Raw genomic sequence first — 23,196 nt, 5'->3', positions numbered from 1 at the left:
AAGTGATTTGGATGTGAACATTGGAGATATGGTTAGAAAGTTTTCAGATGATACCAAAATTGAAGGTGCAGTGGACAGTGAACAAGATTACCTCAGAGTAGAACAGGATCTTGATCAGATGGGCCAATGGGCCGAGGAGTGCCAGATGGATTTTAATTTAGATAAATGTGAGGTGCTGCATTATGGAAAGACAAAACACGGCAGGACTTGTACAATTAATGGTACAGTCCTGAGGAGTGTTGCCGAACAAAGAGACCTTGGAGTGCAGGTTCATAGTTCCTTGAAAGTGGAGTCTTAGGTAGACAGGATAGTGAAGAAGGTGTTTGGTATGCTTGCCTTTATTGGTCAGTGCATGGAGTATAGGAGTTAGGTGGTCATGTTGTAGCTCTGTAGGACATTCATTCGGCCACTTTTGGAATACTGAATGCAATTCTGGTCTCCCTCCCATAGGGAGGATGTTGTGAAACCAAAGTGAAAAAGATTTGTGAGAATGTTGCCAGGATTGGAGGGTTTGAGCTACAGGGAGAAGCTGAATAAGCTGGGACTATTTTCCCTGGCGTGTTGGAAGCTAAGGTATGGCCTTATAGGGGTTTATAAAATCATGAGGGGCATAAATAGGGTCGGCAGGCAAGGTCTTTTCCCTGGGGTGGGCAAGTCCAAAACTAGAGCGCATAGGTTTAAGATGAAGGGGGCAAGATATGAAGGGGAATTAAGGGGTAACTTTTTCGTACCGAGAGTGTTGCATCAATGAATGAGGTGCCAGACAAAGTGGTATAGGCTGGTACGATTACAATATTTAAAAGGCATCCGGATGGCTATATGAATAGGAAGGATTTAGAGGTACATGCTGGAAAATGGGCCTTCATTTAAGTAGGATATCTGGTTGTCACGATGAGCTGGACTGAATGGTCTGTTTCCATGCTATGTATCTCTATGACTCTAACTCTAAATACTGGAAAGCATTTATCTGCGAAAAGAACAGATGCCATAAAAGACCAATAAATAGTTTGCTTCAGTAATAAACTGTGACAGCTACTGTTTTTAAAAAAAGTTAATAATTGGAACTTTTGTACTGACATAGCAGTTTGTCTTCAAAGAAAGAGATACATTATATTGTTATCTTATTGTAAAGACCTAGCGACCATATTTGTGTGAATATGTATATATATATCCAGAGTTGACACATTCACTGTTGCACTGCAGGTGCAAGTACCTATTAGTTTATCAGTCCACTAGCCACATGGAGAACAACAAATTCATTTGATGAAGCATCAGCATTTTGAGTCTAAAGTGTAATCATTTATACCTTATGGGAACCAGAAGGCTTAGCACATCGATATGTAATGCCATATCCTGTCAGATATTTCTACACTTTGTCTCATGTATTAGCTGAAAAAGCAGTGTGTCCCTCACAGGACTGCATATTTGGACTACGAACTTGCCATTAGCCTCTGGCAGCACAATAATTCAGCTTATTTTAGTTCCTTTATTCCATTAGTACCTGCAGTGGCCCACATTCCATTGATCTTAGAAATAGTAGGAACTGCAGATGCTGGAGAGTCTGACATTACAAAGTGTAGAGCTGGATGAACACAGCAGGCCAAGCAGCATCAGATGAGTGAGAAGGCTGATGTTTCGGGCCTAGACACTTCTTCAGAAAGGTCTAGGCCTGAAACATCAGCCTTCCTGCTCCTCTGATGCTGCTTGGCCTGGTGTAATCATTCAGCTCTACACCTTTGTTATCTTCCATTGATCTTACACTGATTTCATGAGCTTAGCAAAACCTGGTCACCTTCAACCTAAGGCACAGATGATGCCTGCAAGATGTAGAAAGTAAGCTCCAAATCTGAAAACCAACCTGTCAGCACAGTTCAGTAAACAAAGCTCTGCATGCAAGGGAATTTTAAAAAAAGAGGCTGCAAGTACTCAGTAATTATTGCCAATTTTCCCTACAGCATCATGATCTGCAAATGCTATTTTCTTGTCTTACATTCACAAGAAAGTTGCAAAATCCCTGGGAATACTGTGCAGACAAACCCGATATTAATGATTCAGATTTCAAATGACAATATTCCCCCCTCCGTGCCCCAAACTCCTCCCCCTCCTTTTGATAGGGTTTCCTGCATACAGTGGCATGTTATGTTAAAATACAGAAGTTGATGGATTGGAATCAGCTTCTTCACACGCTCCCATTTTTCTCTGATTTCTCTATCCCCACACAGACACTGGATAGACTGCCGTGGTTCAAAAAGGCAGCCCACTTTTACCTTCTCAAGGCCCATTACGGTCGGGCAATAAATATTGTCATAGCCAGTGGCACTCACATCCTGTGAACGAATGAATGAAAAGAAAAAAATTCACATTCACCTATATTAAAACTCATCCCACGTTAATGAATCTGCAACCTGGATATCAAAATTCATCTGTAATATTCAGACCAGGTTTAATTTCATAATTACATCTTGAGATACAATTGTATGAATGCTAACACATTTTTATGAAAATTTGTTTTTTTGGCTATTTGAGCATAATTTTAATCTTTCAGCGTCGAGTGTGTAATATTTTTCCAAATTCTGTTTGTATGACAAACCATTTGTTTTTGGATGCTGTTTAAAATATTTTGTTTTTAGACCTCCAGCTTTTAGTTCAGATTTGTCTTTATACATTTCCTTTTCGGTTGTATTCTTTTTAAAAGATGTATAACATGGAACATCTACACCTAAAACTGTGAAGGAAAATAACGCTCTCTATCACTTAGTAAATTCATTTTATTAGCCCTTTCTCTCTGTTGTAGTGAATTGGAACTGTCAGAATTTTTGGTTGTATATTTTATGGCTCATGACTTGGCATCCCGCTCACCACAACCTTTTCAGAATCGATTGAGTATCACAGTGAAAAGGTCATCATGTCTTTGACAGTGTCCACTAAGAGGAGAACTATAACAATAATATTTAGATTTCACAAAGGTAATTAAAGAAATCTTCAATTTAACTGATTTTGCATTTTTTTCTTGATATTATACTGTAACATATCTGCATTTCATTACATCTTTCAAACAAATTGTCCATAATATATCAGCAAGAATCCATTCCTTGTAAAATGGAGTTTTATGAAGTTCAACTTCATAAAACACTGTGTTGCACATTGGGAGTATTTGCCTAGAAGCACATTTTCCAGTCAGTGATATGATTAAGAAACATGAATGGTTATAGAAACACATGAACATGAATGTTAACAATTCATAAGGGTGTCACTAAGTGGATTAAAAATGAAGTGGGAAACAAACATGTAATCAGAAATGGGCATCCAGTGAAGTGAAAGTAACATATTTGAGAAATAGACCAGACAATATAGATGTGTGTGTGTGTGTGTGTGTGTGTGTTGGGGGGGGGGGGGGGGGGGAGGGGGAGGGGGGATGGTAGGGGAGGGGAGAAACAGAGAGAGAGAGAGAGAGAGAGATACAGTGAAAGAGTAAGAGAGATGATAATTGGAACCTACAGAGACAGACCTCTCTGTTGCTATTCCAGCATGAATTATCATGCATTTATCACAAATAAAGTGGCATGACAAGTTGCCCTTTCCAACCTATGACTCTGCTGAGCAAAGTCTTAGCTTTAGTAGTCTTGGCAGTCAATTGCAAGGACTGTCAAGTTGATATAGTGACTAAATAACTGAAATGTTTGTCTAGAGAACCCTGCAAACATGTAGAATACTGTGTTTGGACATTTTTTATTAATAGAGTACCTTGGCTGCAGCTTTATGTGTAGCTAATGATGATACAATTAAACATTTATAATTAATTTAATCACAAGGACAGAAATATTTATGACTTGATTAATATTTGTGTATTAAAATCGGGAGAACAGAATTGGTGATTTAAACCTTAGTGTAATTAGTTCAATATCATTATTAATAGCACTACAGAAACTTGCAACCTGCTGCTTAAGTATGATGTCAAGGTGTTTTTCTTTTTGTCCATGTTTCAATAAATATAAATCCTTTCAAGTTAAATCATATTTACAACCAAAAATAGAAGCTTTTCGTGGTAATATATGCCACAGATAGGATAGCCCTCAGCTTGCAGGGTGGAGCAGGGTTATAACTTAAAGTGAAATTAGAATGATGCTGCAAGCCACATGAATTAAATTTGAACAGCCTACCAACATCATCTCAATGCAGGTTGCTGCCTTGGAATATATTCCAGTAAATATTTTACTTTTTATTCATTCCTAGGATTTGGGCATCACTAGCAAGGCCATTATTTATAGCCCGTTTCGACCTGTTCTTCAGATTGTGGTGCTAAGTATACTTCTTGAACTGAGATAATGGGAACTGCAGATGCTGGAGAATTCCAAGATAATAAAATGTGAGGCTGGATGAACACAGCAGGCCAAGCAGCATCTCAGGAGCACAAAAGCTGACGTTTTGGGCCTAGACCCTTCTTGAACTGTTGTGATAATGTTACTCATACAATACTGCTAGATAGGGATTCAAAACCAACCGGAAAAAAGGCTCTGATGAAGGGTCTAGGCCCGAAACATCGGCCTTTGTGCTCCTGAGATGTTCTTGGCCTGCTGTGTTCATCCAGCTCCACACTTTGTTATCCCAGTAGTTTTGAGGTCACTGCCAAGGAGTGTTGATGACTGCTGCCCAACATGTAAGGCCAGTGAATGAAGTGACAAGCTGCAGGTAGTCACTGTAACTTTCAAGTTAGGAATTGTCATCATTTAGTATCCCACTGGTGACTGAGAGAATAGGAAAATGCAAGAGGTGAGATTAGGTATTAATTGTATACTAACATGTGCAAGTAGGTTTCTCACTGCTCACCAGTGAAATTCTCATCTCACCATTCAAAACTTGGTTGTTATTTTTCTCAACATTGAGAATCAGATTTTTGCTGTTCTTGCCATCTTTTCCCAACTGACTTGTCGCTGCTCCAGCCATCCAGGAGCTGGCAAGACTCTGCCAATCATCATATTGGGTGCTGCCTATTGCACTCCTCAGCATTAACTCTTTTAGACCTTTATATTCTTGGACAACACAAGAGACATCCAAGTTAGGATTGTATATTTCTTAGAAGGAAACATGTTCAAACATTTACACTGCTTACTATTTCCATTTTGCTTTTTCATTGCTAGACGTCTTATGATACACAACAACAGACAGTAAATTTTAATCAATCCAATCTTGTCTATCTTCATGAAGATAAACTTAGATTTAATTAATTGTGCTATGTGAGATTGCGATAGCTTGCAAATATTGAACTGCATTTCATTATATGTTCTATTTACAATGTTCCTTGGACATTTTTGCAATTGTATTTCCTTTCTCTAACTATTTACTTATACAAGCACCATTGAAACTGAATTTATCACCTGAAAATTATACTTGCCTGTATTAGCTTACAGGCACTAAAATATATGCCAATTGGAAGATAGCTGTTACAGCTTCATATCCTGAAAGATGCACCACAGTGCTCAGAGGTCTATGCACTAGCCAGGAATTACTCACAAAGTTTAATATTTGCCAACTCATTGGCAATTATCCTGTACCTGGAGCCCTGTGAAAATGTGTACAACTTTGAGATAATGTTTCACAGTTCCGACTTACTTATCAGAATATTTACTCAAGTATTGAAACCTGGTCTAACTCCTGGGTAACTATAAAGATGACCCCAACCCAATGTGACTTGATTTCCCCACCACTAATCTGATCCCCTCTAACCCCACATTGGTCCCATCAGTCACCGGTCCAACATTTCCCAACCTGACCCCCGATCTGAATTGCTTCTGACACCAATTTACTCAATCTGACCCAAATTCATCCCAACACGCTAACCAAAAAAAACTAAACTCACTGATCTCAAAATGTTAACTCTGTTTTCTCTCCATAGATGCAACCAGACCTGCAGCAATTTCGGTTTGTGGTGCATCCCAGTGCACATCTGATTTGACCTTTTTCCCCCTCACATGACCTCCTACTGCCCAACATCCTCTCTGATCTGCCCCCTTAATCTGGAAGGCTCGCGGATCAGGTATACTCCTTAAGAGGAACAATTCAGAGGTTCATAAGAACATATGAACTAGGAGCGGATGCAGGCAATTCTGCCCCTTGAGCCTACTTTGCCATGATATACAATCAAGGCTGACCTCATCTTGGCCTCAACTCCATTTTCCTGGCCCAGTCCCAAAACCCTTAGCCCATGACTAATTAGAAATTTGACTATCTCTCGCTTTACTTTATCCAATGTCTCAGCATCCTCCACACTCTGACATCATGCATTCCACAGATTAACAACCCTTTGACAGTAGTAATTCTTCCTTACCCCTGTTTTAAGTCTGCCACCCCTCAACCTAAAACTATTGACCCCTCATTCTAGATTGTCCCACAAGAGGAAATATCTGCTCTATGTCAGCTTTGTCAGTCTCCTTTAGCATCTTATACACACCGATTAGATCTTGTCCCATTCTTCTAAACTAAGCAAGTACGGATCTAAGCTATTCAATCTCTTCCCATAAGACAAACCTTTCAATTCTGGAATTATTGTAGTAAACCTGCATTTCTGGAATTAAGCTAGTGAAGCTACATCTCTGGAATTAATCCAGTTCAGATGTGAAATGTGGAGCTCCAGGTTGTAAGATTATAATCTTATTTAAATATATGTAGGCACATTTTGTGACATGGTAAAAGTTGATAGTTCATGGATGAATTGAATAGATTGACATTGATTCGCATCTTTCTGTTAACTTGACTACTCTATTGAATTCATCCTGAATTTCAGTTTGTTATTTTTTTAAACATTCCTCTGTATATATTATATATTCCTTCAATCTCTGCTTGTAAAGCAACTTTAACTTTAAAGATGCAATGACTGTTCCAACTGCTGATTAGGTTTTTATGCCAATAGGATTTCCTCTTGTTCATTTCCTGAATATTTTCAAGGTAGTGACCTTGCACTAAATTTAGCAATATAAAATGTTTACTTAGCTTGCAGTAACAAGAAACATGCATATGTGTGTATAGAGTAAATCTCCACACTACACAAATGATATTAAATTGATTTTTTTCCTTTATAAACATTAAACAACAAGTTCAGATCAATGTGAGGTTCATGTGGATTGCTGAAGATAAATTATTTTGGCCAAAAATTAATAACTTAAGAAATCATACAAAATGTAAATATACATTGTTATTTAATAGATAGACTTTGAGTTATGATTCTAACTGTTTAAGTGCGTGTAGAAATGTCACTATGATGCTAAATGGATGGTGAAAGTCAGAATATTTGTTCAAAAAGAAGACAGTATGGAACAAGTAACTAGAACAAAAACAAATGGTTGAAAATAATATCAAAATTCCAAGTGGACATTTGATTAGGCTCTGATTGCTTACATCCTAGAGTGTTTTACAAAGTTGGAAAGGAATTAGTAGAAACATTGACCATAATTTTCTAGTTCTTTTTGTAGGTATGTGTGCTATGGAGTTGACCCATGTTTGAGAGGTGAGAAGAGTAAGTCAATTAATTGTGACTTTTTTTTAAAAATCAAGTGCAGGCAAACCTAACAATCCATACTTTGACATAAAACTAGTGGCCATTTAAAACTGCATTGGCAAAGAAGTTACATTTGAGAAAATCTAGAGTACTCCCTGAGGTTAGATATAGGGAATGCAGTATATTGGTTTAAATTGGTTTGCAGAAGTAATATCATGAAATGTCATGCAAGAAGATGGTAAGATAGGTAAATGTGCATATTGAAGAAAATTAGCAACATGAATTGGGAAATGTAATATAATAGTGCAAGTATGAAATTCACCATTTTGGAAGGAAGAATATAATAGAAACATATTAACTAAATGGTGAGAGATTGCAGGGTTCTGAGATGCAGAGGAACCTGGGTCTCCTCGTGCATAAATTGCAAAAGGTTGGTATGCACTCACAGCAAGTAATTAGGAAAAGTAATAGAATGTTGTCACAAGGGGAATTGAATACAAAAATGGAGAGGCTATGCTTCAGTTATATATGACATTGATGAAGCATAGCTGGAGCACTGTATACAAAATTGGTCTCCCTATGTAGAGAAGGATATAAATGCATTAGAAGCAGTTCAGAAAAAGTTTACTACATTAATATGTGGAATGGATGGGTTCACTAATGAGTAAAGTTTGGACAAGTCAAACTTGTATCAACTGGGGTTTAGAAGACGAATAGGTGACTTGGTTGAACATGTAAGGTCCTGAAGAGTCTTGACAGGGCAAATGTGGAAAGGATGTTTCCTCTTGTGGGAGAATATAGAACTAAAAGTCAGTGTTTAAAAATAAAGGTTGGCCAATCTAAGAGATGAGGAAAAAGTTTCTTTCACAGAGGTTGCATGTTTGTGGAACGCTCTTCTTCAAAATGTGAAAGTAGAGTGTTTAAACCTTTTTAAGGTAGAGATAGATTCTTAATAAGCAAGTGGCTGAAAAATATTTCCACAGGTGGAAATGTGGAGTAATCAGATCAGTCATGATCTTATTATATGACAGAGCAGGCAAGAAAGGCTGAATGGCCTACTGGTGTTCATTGTTCATTTTGTTTGTATGTTTGTATATTTGTCTAATGTGGAGGAAACAAAAGATTATTGTAATTGAAAGATGCTGAGATGTAACAAAGGCTAGAAATTGTATAGGCATCAATCTTGGCTATCAATGCATTTTCAGGAGATGGGCTGGTAATTTAAGTACTATAATGTTCTTGTTTGTCTCATTTTAAACTTAGCCCTTGCCAGCCAAACTTTCCAGGCCTCAAGAAACCTGGTGGCCAACAGGATGTGGGAATTGCTGGGTCCAAGAGCTGCATCCCATTCCTTTTCCCAATCAAATCAAGTTTATTGCATTTCTACCACCCTGTGATCATACCACCTCACTGACCTTTCAAATCTCTTGACACTGACCTTTCTGATTCTCTCCTGGAATATTCTCATCACCCCTTTAACTTTCCTGCTCCCAAACTCCCCTGAATCTCTTCACTCATGACTCTTTCAATCTCTGCAGGAGGCGCTAAATTATTTTGACATCTCTCTCTGTTCTCTAGGTAAGAGCCTAAGGAATATATAAGAACTAGGAACAGAGGTAGACCATATAGCCCTTTGAATCTGTATCATTTGATTTTCTTTTGTTGATCAACTGGCTCGACTATACTTTCTCATCTGCTCCCCATAATCATTATTTTCTGGAGGAAACAAAAATCTTTCCATCCCAGCCTTAAATGTATTCAATGATGGAGCATCCACAATACTGTATGGTGCAGAATTTCAAAGATTCACAAGCATTTGAGTGAAGAGCTTTCTCCTCGTGTCAATATGGTTGCATCAAGCCGTCCTCCAATTCCCTTGCAATAAAGGCTAACATACCATTTTCCCACTTGCCTGTGAACTTTCTATGTTCATTGTACAATCACACTCGAGTTGCTCTGCACATCCACATTTTAAAACTTCACATCTTTAAAAGAAGTTTTGCTTTTCTCCACTTATTGCTAATTGTGAATAGTTTCACATTTTCCCACATTTAAGTAATCTGCCACATTGTCATTCACTCACTTAACTAGCCTGTACCTCTTCGCAGCGTCTCTGTTCCCGATGCCTGATGCTGAAGGCAAACCCACTTGACAATCAGTAAATCTTTCAATCTGGATGGCTGCAGGAAACAAACCATAAAAAAATGGTTAATCAGGTCCTACACTTAAATTCAGCCAGATCTGAAAGAAACCCATTCTTTTAGGTCTCTTGATTTCAAAGCAGTCCCCTGCGTACTCTCCATCTCTGAGTTAATTTCCAGTACTTCGGGTCCAAGAAGACAGTTGAGATGTTAGGACTATTCATACTGCAGAAGAGAAGAAATTTTCGAGAAATTTGATTATCTGAAAAACAAAAGGCAATACCCTTGTTTTTTAGAGAGTTAGTGATGAAGGATTATCAATTTTACATTATCACTAAGGGAATAAAGAAAGATGTTGATTTTTTTTCCACATAGAGGTTTGTTGTAACTTAGAATGCATCAAACAGAGCATGGTTGAGAAGGGATGATTGTATCTTTTGGAGCGAAATTGGGTAAATATTTGAAGTAGAAGAAGAGATCAGTTTATCAGAGAGAGTAAGCCAATGGGATTTGCATCAGGTTGTTCTGGCAAAATGGCTGGCTCGGAAACACTGATCTATATGGCCTCCTTCATTTGTGCTACAAACTTTAATAGTTCGATGGAATACACTTTTATTTCCCTTGATGCATTATGCTGCCATAGAGAAAATACCTGGAGAGGCCAAAAACCTGCAGCTTAGATCAGGTGGAAGCTGTTATCCATTAAACTGGTTGAAACTGAGACCACAATGCATTGACCTACAGTGATAAACAGATGAGTGGCGACATGAGAAGAGTTGAAGTATCATAACTTACTGATATTGAAAAAGAAGTCAATGCATTACCCTAGGATGGAGAGATTAGCATTTCGTCTGAATCATTGAGTCCTCAATGTTGGTCGAGTCTTTACAGGAACCTGCTTGAGACTCTGCCTCTGCTTCATGAAGGATATGATTAGATTTGAGTTATTTTGTCCAAATAATAAGAGTGATAATAGTGACAAAAATCAGGCATTTGAAATGCAAAAAATATTTATGTGCATTAAGCATTAGAACATTTAGCAATTGATTAAGCCAGAAGTGTAAGAAAAAAACAAATTAGTAACATTTTTAAAAAACCTGTTGTACTTCAATAATTTTGTTATTAAACATCAGTCTTTGCTATGCTGTAGAATGTGTCAAAACTATATAGAAGCATTCTAATTATCTTCTGAAATACTGTGTTTGATTATTTTGAGGTGTTGAAAGAGTTAAAAGCTGAAGGACTAAACTTACTAGTCAAAATAATATTTCAATAGAATGTTTTTATCTAAATCACAGCTACAAAACATACTTCAACCTCTTCCCAATTCCTGCCTAAAGGGAAGCTCTTTTTAAATTTATGGGCTATGAATATTGATAATAAAGATGTGTTTCATTTCGCGATGTCAGTCGATGAATGTTTACATAAAAGATCTTTGCAGTATACCCCCTATGTCTTCCTCTTCTTTGCTGGTGTCAGGGAGCTGTCTGGGTATTTTTTCCCACGTACTACACTGCCATTCTCCTAACAATACCAGCCATTAACGTTTGGCCCTTTAAGTTACTCTGGACCAAGTCTCAGTAGCAGGGCGTCTGCCCAGTATGTAAAGTAACTGAATGAATAGGTCCCTGGAAACAACGATAACAAGCCCTGCCTGAGCTAACTGTGACAGCATGTGGTAATTTTCCAGCCCGATGACCCTGTACAGAGTGCTTGAACACAAGGCCCAGACTGAGGGTGGCTCAGCCTGAATAGCTGCAAACAAGTGCAGAATACCTGATGATGTCATTGCACACAGCTTGACAGATGGAGCCAAATACTTGTTCGAAGTTAACCAGTGATTTTTCAGAACCCTCATGTCCTCACGTTCCCCAAGTTGGTATGATCCAACAAGTTTTATCAGTAATTGCAGCTTGCAAATGCAAGGCTCTGTCCCTGTGGTTTCACAATTGATATTCTTTTGTTTAGCCATTTTAACAACATAGTTTTACCATATTTACATGCGCCATACGTACTTAAGATTTTTTTAATGAAGCCATATGCATCCCTATTAGTTTCTAGGGTCTTTTTGTTAATTGCATTATAGGGATAAATTTTACTGAAACTGATAGCTTTACATTATACACACTCAATGTATGTCAAAGTTGATTAACAGCTCCAATTCTTATCATGTAAAGATTTGCCTGTCTATTAATATGTAATTGTTTGGAGTCTATTTGGAAGATGGCTTTGTGCATTTCAGTCTTCCAAGTGAAATCTATTTATAGGCCAGTTCTTTCAAAAACATTAACAGCTTTGATACTAGAAGTGTTTATTATGTATGTAGAATTATGGACAACTTTAAAGAATCAAGTTTGTTTTGATATTGCATCAATTCAAATTCAATTCTGGTGTGTTACACATTTGAGTAATAATAAATTACATCCAATTGAAACAGCAAATACTTATGTTGGTAATTATATTATAGCTATTTGTAATATATAAGTCTTTACACGTAAAGTCATTATCATCATGAAAGCAGATATAATACTACTTAGCTAAACTGCTCAGCAAAAATGTGGAAGTCATTTACTCAGCAAAATTTATCACAAACAAATAAACATATGCAAATTAATTGCTTATTGCCTACACTTTGACATCATTAGTCTGATATGTTTGTGATTATCAGATGCTTTCTCAGCGCTTTTAATATCTTGAACACAAGTGTTGATTTAAACTGAAGATTTTATGTGTTTTAAAATGCAAGGCATAAATGACCAAATATACATCATTTATAATAAAAGAAATTAATATCTACATAGCAAATTGTGTTTTTTTTTCCAACTGAAAATGTTTACAATATTTTTGATGCTTGATGTTTCATTCCCTGTTACACATTTTTGGAAATTTCTTCAAAAAATGTGAATGATGTTATTCTTTGAGTTATGTAGGGGAAAATTTTACTGGCTTGCAAAACGTGGTAACAAGATGGAGAACTACAGCGAGATATGGGGCTTAGTAAAACCATCAGGAGCTGCGGCAGATTGTTTCCTTGCCCCGTTGTTGGTAAAATTACCACTACAAGCAGGCAGGAAATTAATTTTAAAATGTAAAGAATAACGCTATGGTAACAGGCCATTGGCATTTTGCTATGGCTGATCAGCTAGGACGGGAGAGGCCACCAGCTGAATGGATGTGTTATTTCAGCCGAACCTCATGAAAGGATGATTTTCTAATCCAAGAAGAACCATGAGGGTTCCTTTAATTGGGAATTCTGATTTTGGGGTCATCCTGAACTGTATGTCAAATTTGACAGCAAATAGTTAATAATCTGTTTAAGTAGATATGCACCAAGAGTATGTTTCTCCTAGTACAGACTAGAACTAGGAAAATAACTTAAAACAAAATAAGAGATTACCCATTAAGCTGAAGTTGAGGAGGTTTTTTTTCTCTCCAAGGATTATTCATATTTGGAATTCTCTTCCCTGGAAAGCAGAGGAGACTAGATCATTGGATTTATTCCAGGTAGAGTTTGGTAGGTTTTTGATTAATGAGGGAGAAGTCAAGGGTTATGAGGGAGCAGACAAGAAAGTGGAGTTGTGGTGAAATGTGAGGTGAAGATGGGTATGCTTCCCTAAGCCTTGCATGTCTGCTCAAAACTTGTTGACAAATCTGGGGAGAGCACTGGGAAAGGCAACCTTGGAATTTATGGGCACCTCCCTGTGTAAGTCGTTAGCAAGGGACTGTAAAATTTTGACTAGTGTTATAATTACATATTATCTACTTCTTGAAACCTCTATATATATGTGTGTGTGTGTGTGTGTGTGTGTGAGTGTGTATGTGCATAATATATAGTAATATATGTTCATGTATATACAAGAAAAAAATGTACTCCTTGCATATAGAAATTGGACATTCAAATGAAAATATGCCCCAATCACTACAATGAAAATTAAATTTAAATAAGCTGATAGGTGAGGTTGACTTGCTCGCCAAGCTGTCTTGTTCTCGTTCAGATGTTTCATCTCCATGCTAGGTGACATCATCAATGGAGCCTCCAATGATATGATGTTATTCTACTCTGCTTGGAGTTTATACTATTTGGTCTGTCATGGTTAGTAAAGTTATTTCTGGTTTTGATTTGTGTGGGTTTGTATATGGGGCCCACTTCTATGTGTTTGTTGATTGCATTACAGGTGGAGAACCATGCCTCTAGGAATTCCCGTGAGTGTCTATCTTTGGCTAGGGCGACTATTGTTACCTTGTTACCTTACCTTCCTACAATGTGGGGACAAAAACAGCACACAATGTGGCCTAATTAAAGTCTTATGCAGCTGCAACATGACTTGCCAACTTTTATACTCAATGCCCTAACTGATGAAGGCAAGCAATACCCTATGCCTTCTTTATCAAATTGCTCACTTATGTTGCCACTAAGGTGGTCCTAAGGGTCCTGCTATTAACTGTATAATTTCTTTTTGCCTCTTGACCTCCCAAACTGCATCACCTCACACTTGTCCAGAATAAACTCCATCTGCCATTTTTCTGCTCAATTTCATAACTGATCTATATCTTCCTGCATCCTCTGATAATCTTCACTGTCTACAACTCCAGCAATGCCCATGTCATCTCCAAACTTACTAATCAGGCCATCTACATTTTCATCTAAGTCATTTATATTTTTACTGAAAACAACAGATGTCCCAGCATCGATCCTTGCAGACAACCACTGATCACAGACCTCCAGTCTGAAAAACACCTCTCTGCAACTACCTACGACTAAGCCAGTTTTGTATCCAATCAGCCAACTTATCATGGATACTATATTACTTAATATTCTGGACCAGCCTACCATGAGGGACCTTGTTGAATGCTTTAGTAAAGTCCATGTAGACAACATCCACTACCCTAAATCAACAACTATTTTTGTCAGTTCCTCAAAAACTCAATCAAGATTGTGACACAAGTCCTCTCCTAATAAGGCTATGCTGATTATCCTTAATAAGTCAATTCTTTGCCTGTCACTGAAAATCTTCTCCAATAATTTGCCTATCATTTATTTAAGGTTCACTGGCCTTTAATTTCCTGGATTAGCCCTGTTGCTTTTCTTAAACAAAGCAGTCTTCTAGACCTTGCTAATGGCTAAAGAGAATATAAAGATCTGCCAAAGCTCCAGCAATCTCCTTCACTGCCCCCACCCCCCCTCAATATCCAGGGATAGATTCATTCAAATCCTGAGGACCTATCTACCTTATAGTTTTTCAAAACACCCAACGCCTGTTCTTCTTAATGTCAATATGTCCCAGAATATCACCTAACCCTCCCTAATCCTATCATTTTACCACCTGCCATTCCCTGGAAAACTCAACACTCAGTAGATATTCCAAAATTCACCATCACGTCTTACACCTGCACCATCTTTTAAAATCTATGGTAACACCCAGACAAACACTGTGAGTTCAAAGTTGCCCTGCACAGTTCCTTACATATGTGCCAGATATGGCAGATCCACCCCTTTGCTGACAGATGGATGCAAATGTATACTTTATCTACCCTCAGGACCAGCAGAAGAGGCCAAGGCACAAGATTAATCCAGCCTGGTTCAAGGTTTCCACCTGGGTTAAAACAGTCTCACCCATCAGGAGGAGTGCCCAGCAATGGAGGAAGGATGTCAATGACCTGCCAGTGCTCTTCTATTTAATGGTGGATTTCATTAAAAATGGCTGATTTCATCCTGACCTCAACTCCAATTTCCTGCCTATTCCTCACACTCTACTGCCATCAGTAAAAGGACAGCCTTGAAACCAGTCATTTTAATTCAATAGCAAAAGCAACAAACAAACATCTAAACAGGATGATGAAGGGTCTAGGCCCGAAACGTCAGCTTTTGTGCTCCTGAGATGCTGCTTGGCCTGCTGTGTTCATCCAGCCTCACATTTTATTATCTAAACAGGATCTGTGTTTGCCTCTGGGTACACACATTGATTGCTTGCCTTTTGGGCAAACAACAATTTTACAGTTAATGAATGATCATTGCACCCAACCCTCATCTATTGGAATTTGATGTCAATTAATTCCTGTCTGGCTTGTTGCAACTGAAGCTGCTGCTCATGCAGAAAGCGATGTTCTTCCTGCTTAATACCCTCATTTTCTTCTTTAGAACAGTACTGCCACTTTCCCAGCTCATCAGCATCTATCATATCCCTCGTTTGCCATCTTTAGTTGTGCAGAACACAACATGCTAGGATTATGCGGTACACCTTATCTGGAATATACTGCAAAGGACCCCTTGAATGATCCAAGCATTGGAACCTTATCTTAAGTAGTCTGTAGTGTGCTCCAACTTAGTCAAAAAATGGGCTGCATTCTATTGATGCACAGCATCAGCCAAGAGGGTGTGTAATAGATTCATCAACCATTGTCACAGATGGTGGCCTTTGTCTCTCAGTAACCATCCTTGAAATGCAGCAGGAACACCAGAGTTCTCAAGGATATGCTCGCAAGAACCTCCTTTCTGACAGTCAGTTTGGATTCTGCCAGAGTCAGTCAGCTCCTGATACCATTATATTCTTCTTTCAAACATGGATAGAAGAGTTGAATTCCAGAGGTGAGATGAGAGTGACTGCACTTGATATTAGGTCACATTTGACTGACTGTGAAATTAAGGAGCTCTAGCAAATCCAGAGTCAATGGTAATATGGGCAAAACCTCCCATTGGCTAGAGTAATGCAGGTGTTTGTCAAAAGTCAGTTATTTCATCATCTGATCATCTCTGCAAGAGTTCCTCAGTGGAATGTCTCAGGCCCAACCATCTCAGTTGCTCATCATCGTTCTTCCTTCCAGCATAAGGTCAAAAGTGGGGATATTCACAGATGGCTACTGAATGTTACAAGGTGCAAACTCCGCACACAGTCACCCGAGGCTGGAATCGAATCCTGTCCCTGCCACTGCCACTGTGAGGCAGCAGTGCTAACCACCACATAATATTCATGTTTACTAAGGAAGAGGATGTTAACAAAGTGTTGGTAGGTATTGATGTATGAAGAGAGATTGGATTGGTTGGGACTGTATTCACTGGAGTTTAAAAGAATGAGGGGCGAAGAGCAGGGAGAAAATTGTTAGGCTGTATGTACTAGTAAGGCTTATCATGTTTAGAGTGTCTAACTCATGTGGTCCACTTGGGTTACATTTCAGACTGCAAAATGAAGTGGGTTTGGAATTTACAGAAGTACTTGTCTTAATCTTCTATGTCCCCTAGTTACGGATGAGGTGCCAGAGGATTGGAGAGTGGAAAATGTTGAGTAAAGAATACTTCAAAGGTCGTTCCTACTGATGTCACATACACGCGTAAGGATGTACACTTCATGACAAAATGGTGTTAAAAGACCAGAAATACAGAAAATAGTAGCAGGAGTAGGCCATTTAACTCTTCGAGACTGCGTCACAATTCAATGTGATCATGGCTGATCATTCATTTCAGATCTGCCTTCCTTCTCGTACTCTTTTAGCCCTAAGAACAATCTCAAACTCCTTCTTGAAAAAAAAGTCAATGTTTTGGCTTCAATTGATTTCTGTGGCAGAGAATGCCACAGACTCATGACTTGCTGGGTGAAGAGTTTCTCCTCATCTTAGTCCTAACTGGTGTACTCTGTATCTTTAGATTGTGACTCCAGATTCTTGACTTCCCAGTCATCAGGAACTTCCTTCCTGCTTTTGCCCTGTTTAGTCCAGTTAAAATGTTACAGTGTTCTATTAGATTCACCCATCATTCTTCTAAACTCCAGTGAATACAGTCCTAATTGATCTAATCTCTCTTCATACATCAATTTTCTGATCTCCTGAATCAGTCTGGCAAATTTTTGTTGAACTTCCTCCATAGCCAGAACATCCTTCCATAGATAAGAAGACTGAAACTGTGCACAATTGATGAGGGTGATTGTTCTTTTTCTGTCATTGCTCCTGATCTATTTTTTCATGTCTTCACTAATCTTGACTGAGTCACTAAACTACAAACAGCACCCTCAATGTATCATGGACAGCAACCACCTATCTGTCAATGGAAGTTGGCATCTGAAAAACACCAGACTCACAATATCATCTTGGAAGATTTCGGACTGATCTTCAATAGAGTTAAGCACTTTCCTACTGTATTTTGTACCTCACCATCACCTTACATTGCTAGCCTGCACCAGGCACCCATCTCATGCGTTGGAACATAGCACATCTCAGGGCTCTTAGCTTCCTCAGTGCTCCCTCACTTTGTAATTATGTGGATGCTCACAGCATCTCTGCTCTGTCTTGACTTTTAGCGCAGGCAGAAAACCAGGCAGATTGTCATGATTGCCAGTGCTGAACAATCAAGAGGATGTACATGTTGCGTACAATAACTTATTCCATCAATGTCACACCTACAGCATTATGGCAACAATTTATGCTTGTCTGCAAATGTTCACTGTCAGAGGGCCATCCTCAGCAGGTAGGGATGCTCGAGGAGGCTGCCTTTTTCAGGTGAAAGATGGACCAAAAGAGGAAGAGAATGGCACAGGAAAGAGTTCCCTAACACTTAGGGTAGAGAGTTAGGTGCTGCTTTCACAACTTTAATGAGAGTCTGTACAGCTGTTTGTTCATCTTTTGGTGTCCGAGAATCATCCTGAATTGTGACAAGTCTCTTTTCTTTGTTAATTAACTAATGTCATATTTAAACTGATGTTTCTTAACAAACTTAATGGCCTATCTGAAAATTTCTTATGAGTTGTTGACTGCTTATATTAGGTAATGGTGGTCTGGTTAAGATGCAGTTCAGAGGGTTTGCGTGCGGTCAATGAGATGAATGGCCTCTTTTTGCACTGCAGTTTCTGTGACACTTCAGCGAGAGGGAGTTTTTGCTTGAATGTTTTGTACCAGTGGCAGTTACAATACTTAGAATATGCTTATATAGTCTAATGGCAAAAAATATGGGTGCAAGACTAGTATTTTGAATTTTTAAGAAGGCAATAATAATTGCATAAAAGCAGAGTTGGTGAAAGTGAACACTTTAGATTAAGGAATAGGTTGATAGAGATGCAGTACAGGCATTTAAAGGGATGTTCCAGAAAGTACAGAATTGTTACATTCCAACAAATAAGATAAATTCTAAGTGGTAGACCCAACATCTGTTATTAACTAAAATAATCAAATAAAACTCAAAGAAAAGACATAGAATTGTGCAAAGATGGGTGGCAGATCAGAAGATTGGGCAGAATATGAAAGAAAGCAAAAATTATGAAAAGATTAATAAGGAGGAAAAAATTAAAGCATGAGAAAAAGTTAGCCAAAAATATAAAACCAAATAAAAGTTTCTTCAGATATTTAAAAAAGAGTTTGAATGTAAGTTTTGGTCCTATAGAAAATTAATTTTGAGAATTAATAATGGAGGATTAAGAAATGGCAGATGAGTTTAGCAGATATTTTGCATCATCATCATCGAGAGAGGGTGTTTCATGTTGAAACATATGAGATTATTAAGTGGGTAGGGTAAATGCTGAGAGGATGATTTCCAGTGAGGAGAGTCCAGGACCAGACGGCACACTCTCAGAATAAAGAGACACCAATTTAAGAGTAGGTTAAGAAGGAATTTCTTCTCTCAGAGGGTTGAGAAATATTGGAACTCATTGCCACAGACAGCTGTGAGGGCAGTATCCCTGTGTATGGTTTAGACTAAGATAGATAGGTTCTTGATCAGCAGAGGAATCAAGAGTTACCAGGGAAAGACAGGCAAGTGGTCCTGAAGAATGTTGTTGGATCAGCAATGGTTCTTTTAAATGGCAGAACAGGCTCGAGGAATTGAACGGCTTACTCCTGTTCCTATTTCTTGTGGCCGTATGGTACAAGAAACATTCCTGTATCATCTGTAAATGAAGAATTGAAAGGAAGAGGAATCTATGAAAATTGCAAACACCAGGAAAGCAGCATTGAGTAATTTTTGGATCGGCTAATTGACAAGTCCCAAGGTTCTGATGGAATTCACCCTCATATCTTAGAAGAGTTAACTATTGAGATAATTGATTTATTGGTTTTAATTTTCCAAAATACATTAGATTTGGGAAAGGGGACTTTTGATTAGATAATAGCTAAAGCTAATGTAAAAATCACCTTTATTTAAAAAGGGAGGGAGGCAGAAAGGAGAAAACTGTAGGCCACTATCTTAACATCTGTCATAGGGAAAACAGAAGCTATTATTAAATATGTTATAAAAGGGCATTTGGAGTTCAACCTAATCAGGCAGAGCCAACATGGTTTTATCAAAAATCATGCTTATCTGATTTATTTATGTCCTTTGAAGAAGAAGTGTGTGCTTTGGATAAAGTGAATCAGAGGAGATATTGCAGAGCTCTAAGATGCAGATAGTCTTAGTGCATGAATCACAGAAGGTTAGCATGGAAGCACAGCAAGTAATCAGGAAAGCTAACTGAACATTTTCTTTTATTGTGAGAGGAATTGAATGCAAGAGTGAGGAGGTTAGACTGTAGTCATACTGAGCATTGATAGGATCACTTCTGGATTATTGTTTGATTAGATTAGATTAGATTCCCTACAGTGTGGAAACAGGCCCTTTGGCCCAACAAGTCCACACCATCCCTTGGACCGTCCCACCCAGACCCATCCCCCTATAACCCACACACCCCTGAACACTATAGGCAATTTAGCATGGCCAATCCACCTAACCTGCACATCTTTGGACTGTGAGAAGAAACCGGAGCACCCGGAGGAAACCAACGCAGACACGGGGAGAATGTGCAAACCCCGCACAGACAGTTACCGAGGCTGGAATCGAACCCGGGTCCCTGGCGCTCTGAGGCTGCAGTGCTAACCACTGAGCCACCATCCCGCCCCTGTACCTGCAGAAGGATGTTATTATATGGAAATAGTTCAGAAGAAGTTTACTGAACTAATACGCAGAATGAGTGATTGCCTTATGAAGAAAGACCTGGTGAATTAGGCCTGTAGCCTCTGGAGTTTATAAAAGTCAGATGTGAGTTTACCGAAGCAAATATGATCCAGAGGTAACTTAACCAGGTTGATCACTTTTTGTGGGAGAAGTGGGGTTCATTGATTAAAAATGAGGAGTAACTCATTTCAGACAGAGATGAGGATTTTTTTTTCAGGGGGTTGAGTCTTTGGAATTCCCTTCCACAAACAAACAATGAATGCAGAATCTTTAACTACCTTCAAGGCAGAGACAGATAAATTTTTGCATACCTAGGGGATGTAAGATTATTGGGAAATGCAGTACTGTAGAGTTGAGGTTAGATCAGCCATAATTTTATTGAAAGATAGAATAATGTGGCTTAATCTTGTGATAATGGGAACTGCAGATGCTGGAGATTCCAAGATAATAAAATGTGAGGCTGGATGAACACAGCAGGCCAAGCAGCATCTCAGGAGCACAAAAGCTGACGTTTCGGGCCTAGACCCTTCATCAGAGAGGGGGATGGGGGGAGGGAACTGGAATAAATAGGGAGAGAGGGGGAGGCGGACCGAAGATGGAGAGTAAAGAAGATAGGTGGAGAAGGTGTAGGTGGGGAGGTAGGGAGGGGATAGGTCAGTCCAGGGAAGACGGACAGGTCAAGGAGGTGGGATGAGGTTAGTAGGTAGCTGGGGGTGCGGCTTGGGGTGGGAGGAAGGGATGGGTGAGAGGAAGAACCGGTTAGGGAGGCAGAGACAGGTTGGACTGGTTTTGGGATGCAGTGGGTGGGGGGGAAGAGCTGGGCTGGTTGTGTGGTGCAGTGGGGGGAGGGGATGAACTGGGCTGGTTGAGGGATGCAGTGGGGGAAGGGGAGATTTTGAAACTGGTGAAGTCCACATTGATACCATATGGCTGCAGGGTTCCCAGGCGGAATATGAGTTGCTGTTCCTGCAACCTTCGGGTGGCATCATTGTGGCAGTGCAGGAGGCCCATGATGGACATGTCATCAAGAGAATGGGAGGGGGAGTGGAAATGGTTTGCGACTGGGAGGTGCAGTTGTTTGTTGCGAACTGAGCGGAGGTGTTCTGCAAAGCGGTCCCCAAGCCTCCGCTTGGTTTCCCCAATGTAGAGAAAGCCGCACCGGGTACAGTGGATGCAGTATACCACATTGGCAGATGTGCAGGTGAACCTCTGCTTAATGTGGAATGTCATCTTGGGGCCTGGGATGGGGGTGAGGGAGGAGGTGTGGGGACAAGTGTAGCATTTCCTGCGGTTGCAGGGGAAGGTGCCGGGTGTGGTGGGGTTGGAGGGCAGTGTGGAGCGAACAAGGGAGTCACGGAGAGAGTGGTCTCTCCGGAAAGCAGACAGGGGTGGGGATGGAAAAATGTCTTGGGTGGTGGGGTCGGATTGTAAATGGCGGAAGTGTCGGAGGATAATGCGTTGTATCCGGAGGTTGGTAGGGTGGTGTGTGAGAACGAGGGGGATCCTCTTGGGGCGGTTGTGGCGGGGGCGGGGTGTGAGGGATGTGTCGCGGGAAATGCGGGAGACGCGGTCAAGGGCGTTCTCAATCACCGTGGGGGGGAAGTTGCGGTCCTTAAAGAACTTGGACATCTGGGATGTGCGGGAGTGGAATGTCTTATCGTGGGAGCAGATGCGGCGGAGGCGGAGGAATTGGGAATAGGGGATGGAATTTTTGCAGGAGGGTGGGTGGGAGGAGGTGTATTCTAGAATACACCTCCTCCCACCCACCCTCCTGCAAAAATTCCATCCCCTATTCCCAATTCCTCCGCCTCCGCCGCATCTGCTCCCACGATAAGACATTCCACTCCCGCACATCCCAGATGTCCAAGTTCTTTAAGGACCGCAACTTCCCCCCCACGGTGATTGAGAACGCCCTTGACCGCGTCTCCCGCATTTCCCGCGACACATCCCTCACACCCCGCCCCCGCCACAACCGCCCCAAGAGGATCCCCCTCGTTCTCACACACCACCCTACCAACCTCCGGATACAACGCATTATCCTCCGACACTTCCGCCATTTACAATCCGACCCCACCACCCAAGACATTTTTCCATCCCCACCCCTGTCTGCTTTCCGGAGAGACCACTCTCTCCGTGACTCCCTTGTTCGCTCCACACTGCCCTCCAACCCCACCACACCCGGCACCTTCCCCTGCAACCGCAGGAAATGCTACACTTGTCCCCACACCTCCTCCCTCACCCCCATCCCAGGCCCCAAGATGACATTCCACATTAAGCAGAGGTTCACCTGCACATCTGCCAATGTGGTATACTGCATCCACTGTACCCGGTGCGGCTTTCTCTACATTGGGGAAACCAAGCGGAGGCTTGGGGACCGCTTTGCAGAACACCTCCGCTCAGTTCGCAACAAACAACTGCACCTCCCAGTCGCAAACCATTTCCACTCCCCCTCCCATTCTCTTGATGACATGTCCATCATGGGCCTCCTGCACTGCCACAATGATGCCACCCGAAGGTTGCAGGAACAGCAACTCATATTCCGCCTGGGAACCCTGCAGCCATATGGTATCAATGTGGACTTCACCAGTTTCAAAATCTCCCCTTCCCCCACTGCATCCCTCAACCAGCCCAGTTCATCCCCTCCCCCCACTGCACCA

General features: G+C 40.2%; 1 long non-coding RNA gene across 1 annotated transcript in view; it reads right to left on the bottom strand.

Annotated features, from left to right (window-relative positions):
* LOC125451127 (uncharacterized) overlaps positions 1–23,196 on the bottom strand; it is a 115,456-nt gene that overhangs the window by 48,510 nt on the left and 43,750 nt on the right. Inside the window, exon 4 of the long non-coding RNA XR_009445638.1 lies at positions 9,591–9,672. This is a non-coding gene — a long non-coding RNA (uncharacterized LOC125451127). The remainder of the gene's footprint in view (positions 1–9,590; positions 9,673–23,196) is intronic.

The sequence above is a fragment of the Stegostoma tigrinum genome, chromosome 3 (assembly GCF_030684315.1).
Source record: "Stegostoma tigrinum isolate sSteTig4 chromosome 3, sSteTig4.hap1, whole genome shotgun sequence".
Lineage (NCBI taxonomy): Eukaryota > Metazoa > Chordata > Chondrichthyes > Orectolobiformes > Stegostomatidae > Stegostoma > Stegostoma tigrinum.
This window is presented reverse-complemented; position numbering and strand designations above follow the sequence as displayed.